At 41.4% G+C, this 5,000-nt stretch overlaps 3 non-coding genes across 3 annotated transcripts in view; all 3 read right to left on the reverse strand.

Moving 5' to 3' along the window:
- Window positions 1-429, reverse strand: part of LOC149092863 (large subunit ribosomal RNA) — a 4,169-nt gene extending 3,740 nt beyond the window's left edge. Inside the window, exon 1 of the ribosomal RNA XR_016200606.1 lies at window positions 1-429. This exon is cut by the window's left edge and continues 3,740 nt beyond it. This is a non-coding gene — a ribosomal RNA (large subunit ribosomal RNA).
- A 476-nt stretch (window positions 430-905) lies between these two features.
- On the reverse strand, window positions 906-1,060 carry LOC149092864 (5.8S ribosomal RNA). The gene has a single exon (XR_016200641.1). It is a non-coding gene; the product is annotated as a 5.8S ribosomal RNA (ribosomal RNA).
- Window positions 1,061-1,548: 488 nt separating this feature from the next.
- Window positions 1,549-3,718, reverse strand: LOC149092865 (small subunit ribosomal RNA). Its single transcript, XR_016200537.1, has one exon. It is a non-coding gene; the product is annotated as a small subunit ribosomal RNA (ribosomal RNA).
- Between the last annotated feature and the right edge of the window lie 1,282 nt (window positions 3,719-5,000).

Here is a 5,000-nt window from a genome sequence, read left to right on the forward strand (position 1 = left end):
TTTCACGTCCTTTTGAACTCTCTCTTCAAAGTACTTTGCAACTTTCCCTCACGGTACTTGTTTGCTATCGATATTACCATCGTATTTAGTCTTAGGAGGAGTTTACCTCCTAATTTGGATTGCACTCTCAAGCAATCTGACTCTATCCGCGACTAAAGCCAGTAATCGATATTCCATTAACCAAGATCTGCCACCGGCCTAGAACCGTCTCTGGGAAGAGGGCCCTTGTCAGAGGGACTTGCAGATTTAGTTGAAATAATCGTGACTCTAGCCATTACGCAGCACCGCTTTCCACCTTTCAATGGAAAACCTTTGCGCCGGACTCATCCCTTTTCACTCGCCGTTACTCAGGGAATCTCATTTGATTTCTTTTCCTCCGCTGAATTATATGCTTAAATTCGGCGGGTAACCTCACCTGATCTGAGATCAAAAATATTGATTAAGTTGATTAATGTTTATTTGTGTTGTTTGCAAGCAAGCAACGTAAATCTACTTTAATGTTTGCACAAATTTTGCCTTTGCATTACTTCTTAGGTCTGCTTTAACAGCATGAAATAGCTACTATTTGTACGATTTATACAAGTGCAAGAAGATTCATCAGTTAACAGGTTAGTTGATCACCATAGTTATCTGCAATACGACTTTAGCGTCGTCAGATAGGCGACTAACCTTAGAATCTCATGCTAGTATCTATTCATATATACTGCTTGCAGAGATGAAATATGCATTGTACACAAAATTTATCATGTGAAACAAGTAGATTTGAGATTCTCCTTACTAAATTGCAACGAATTGCAATTAAGAAAAGGAATAAAACATCAAGATTCATGCATATAAATATACAATCCTCTCAAAACAATGCATATATGGTAGTATGCAAGTGTTTTGTTGATTATTTTACATCTCAACTCTCAGACAGATGTGACCTCGGAAAAGACCCGAAAGCCGCAATGTGCGTTGGAAGCTCAAGTGCTCGGCGTGTCCTGCAATTCGCACCGATTATCGTAGCTAGCTACGTTCTTCATCGATTGGTAATTCGAGTGATCCACCGCTTGAAGATGTATCTTTGCCACCGTGGGACTTTTAATAAGTATCCTAAATCTGCATTGAGAGGGTTTGAAAACAATTGTATGCAGTTTATAAAAACCATAGTTGTCTTTACTTAGTTAGGCGAAGAAGTGTAAAACTTCCTTCTTTAAACCTTGCCGTCAGCATAAGCTGAAGACTTGAACAGGTACCAAGTATGTAGCAAGACAGGCTTTTCATTATAAACTACAATTGTTTTGCAAAAAGAAATTATGGCTATCGTTAGATAACCCTCACTCTTTGTTGCATTGGATAATGAAAGATGGATGTATGAATGAACGAATGTAATGCAAGTTAGAATCATGTTGCAATGGCTAAATGTTTGCATTAAACATTCACAATTGCGACTCTAATGCAAATACAATTCAATTGCATTCACCATATTAGCATCTACAATATCACTATGCAGAGTGTTTGATTGTTTGAAGGTTGTATTTCTCTTATAATAAGAGGGTAATACGTTAATGATCCTTCCGCAGGTTCACCTACGGAAACCTTGTTACGACTTTTACTTCCTCTAAATGATCAAGTTTGAACATCTTTCCAGCACAATCCGACCACTAGTTTCCCAATGGTCTGGATTGACCAGTCCGAAGTCCTCACTAAATCATTCAATCGGTAGTAGCGACGGGCGGTGTGTACAAAGGGCAGGGACGTAATCAACGCAAGCTAATGACTCACGCTTACTGGGAATTCCTCGTTCATGGGCAATAATTACAATGCCCAATCCCCATCACGAAATGGGTTCAAGCGGTTACCCACTCCTTTCGGAGCAGGAAACAGTATGCACGATGACCACTTCAGTGTAGCACGCGTGCGGCCCCGGACATCTAAGGGCATCACAGACCTGTTATTGCTCTGTTTCGTGCGGCTGCGAGCGCCGCTTGTCCCTCTAAGAAGTCCTTACAGTGCTACAGCATCCTTACCCTAGCCAATTCTGTAGGCTAATAGCAGCAGAGCCCTCAACAGCCGAAACCATCAAGAGATACTACCACCCACAGGTTGACTAAGGGGGAGTACTGCAGTGTAAACTGCAAGTCTATTTAGTAGGCTAGAGTCTCGTTCGTTATCGGAATTAACCAGACAAATCACTCCACCAACTAAGAACGGCCATGCACCACCACCCACTGAATCAAGAAAGAGCTCTCAATCTGTCAATCCTCTCAGTGTCCGGGCCGGGTGAGTTTTCCCGTGTTGAGTCAAATTAAGCCGCAAGCTCCACTCCTGGTGGTGCCCTTCCGTCAATTCCTTTAAGTTTCAGCTTTGCAACCATACTTCCCCCGGAACCCAAAAACTTTGGTTTCCCGGAAGCTTCCATTCGAGTCATGAAATTAGTTACTCAGAATGATCGCTGGTTGGCATCGTTTATGGTTAGAACTAGGGCGGTATCTGATCGCCTTCGAACCTCTAACTTTCGTTCTTGATTAATGAAAACATTCTTGGCAAATGCTTTCGCTGTAGTTTGTCTTGCGACGGTCCAAGAATTTCACCTCTAGCGCCGCAATACAAATGCCCCCGTCTGTCCCTCTTAATCATTACCTTGGATTCTTAAGACCAACAAAATAGAACCAAGGTCCTATTCCATTATTCCATGCAAGATCATTCAAGTTAAGGTAGTGGTACGCATCATATAGATGGTTGACCATACCGTTTTTAGGCACCTCTTTCGAGGTTTTGGACGCCTGCTTTGAGCACTCTGATTTTTTCAAGGTAAAAGTCTCGATCGCTTGAATCAACACTCGGTAAAGAGCATTGATAGCAAATATCGAGCAATTTTCTGTCTAAACACTATGAATGTAACCACCAGGAAAGAGGAATGAAGGTTCAAGCTAGCATCCGTAGACACAAGCAAGAAACCTAACATCACCATCTAACCCTTTAATCAGTGGACCCCATAGGTTCGACTGAAATCCAACTACGAGCTTTTTAACCGCAGCAACTTTAATATACGCTATTGGAGCTGGAATTACCGCGGCTGCTGGCACCAGACTTGCCCTCCAATAGATCCTCGTTAAAGGATTTAAATTGTACTCATTCCAATTACGGGGCCTCAATAGAGTCCCGTATTGTTATTTTTCGTCACTACATCCCCGTACTGGGATTGTGTAATTTGCGCGCCTGCTGCCTTCCTTAGATGTGGTAGCCGTTTCTCAGGCTCCCTCTCCGGAATCGAACCCTAATTCCCCGTTACCCGTTACAACCATGGTAGGCGCATAACCTACCATCGACAGTTGATAAGGCAGTTGCTTGAGGGATACATCGTCGGCTCAGAGGCCATACGATTTGCTCAGTTATTCAGAGTCATCACAAGAAATGCAACCGAAGTTGCTAAGATCCCCACTGCTAGTCCTTAGACAGCGACCGAAATCACTGAACAGGGTTCTAGGTGAATAAGAATCATTGGTCTTGTACTAATAAATGCGATCCTTCCGTCAGCAAGCTGAGGTTGGAACACTTGTTCATGTATTAGCTCTAGAATTACCACAGTTATCCATGTAAAAAAGAATATCCGAGGAACCGTAACTGATTTAATGAGCCATTCGCGGTTTCACTTTATAAACAGTATGTACTTAGACATGCATGGCTTAATCTTTGAGACAAGCATATGACTACTGGCAGGATCAACCAGGTAACTTGATGTTTTAGCAAAGTAAAATGCTAAACAAGTTGTTTTGCAGCTATAAATACGATATCCTCAGATAACAACCAGCAAGTGGATGCTAACTTTAATGAGGTATCGAGATTTATGTCGTGCATTAAGATGATTCCGCAGAAATCTCTTTAGAATCCATCTTCTTCCACTAGAATATGCAAGCATATCTAGCAGGAGTAACCATTGCTGGGTACGTTTGCAAGTCAACTAAACAGCATAGTATTATAACCGCTTGATACCAATTTCTTTGATCAATTTGCGGTCTGCTTTGCACAAGCAGAGCTCAATACTAATACTGCTCACTCTGTTGAGTGACTAGTTTGAACATATATGCAAGATATGAAGTCTGATAGCATTAAAGCCCAACTCTCATAGATATTGTCAGTCGTACCAAGGAAGACCTTAGGTCTTGCAGGTACTCTACCTTTGTATAATAGTGTGTGGTGATAAGATGATTGACGATCCAAACCCATTCAGGCCCGTCTCTTCAACCACCAAACATCAACAGAATAACAGGAATAGATGCGTGAACAGCTACAGTCTGGACCATACCACTGCTTGATGCATTGACTTATCCATAACCGTAGACAATCACTTACCTCCCCATCAACTACTGATGGTTGCTTCTCTCAATTCAGCAACTACACTCACCACATATAACACAATAAATCTGGTTGTGATCTAAAACCTCTTTTTCTGAAAATTAGACTAAGTCCGTGTCTATTTTTGACACCCAATAACTTTTGAACCATAAGGTCAATCGCGATCATGTTTTTCGGGGTAATATCCCAGTAGTGCCGACTATCGCATGCGCTTATTAATGACCTAAATTACTAAACGCAAGTGGCCTAAAATCGCGCCAATTCGAACATTCTCATTGCTTTTATGGGCTCAACCATTAAAGGCGATTTCCTCTGGTACCAACAGCACGAACTCGATCAAAATTACGCAATCATTAGTTGACCTAATGCTGATAATGTCCAAAAGATTTGGTACCGTGAATCGACCTCGTTCTTCCGTTATAATGAGTCATCATCGAAAATCCAGGGGTATGCAAAAAATTTAACATGTAAGTCAATGGAAAAAGTTAAAGTTCGGTTTTTTCCAGGGGTATGCAAAAATTTTTCAGTTTTAAATCAAAACAAGGTTAACTAGCTAAAACCTCGCTAAAATCACCAAAACAGCCCTTTTTTCCATTTTACACCATTTAACATGTAATTCAATGGAAAAAGTTAAAGTTCGGATTTTTCCAGGGGTATGC

Source organism: Tetranychus urticae, unplaced genomic scaffold (genome assembly GCF_039701765.1).
Source record: "Tetranychus urticae isolate SD_2017Ah unplaced genomic scaffold, NJAU_TeUrti_SD_1.0 Scaffold_5, whole genome shotgun sequence".
Classification (NCBI taxonomy): Eukaryota; Metazoa; Arthropoda; class Arachnida; order Trombidiformes; family Tetranychidae; genus Tetranychus; species Tetranychus urticae.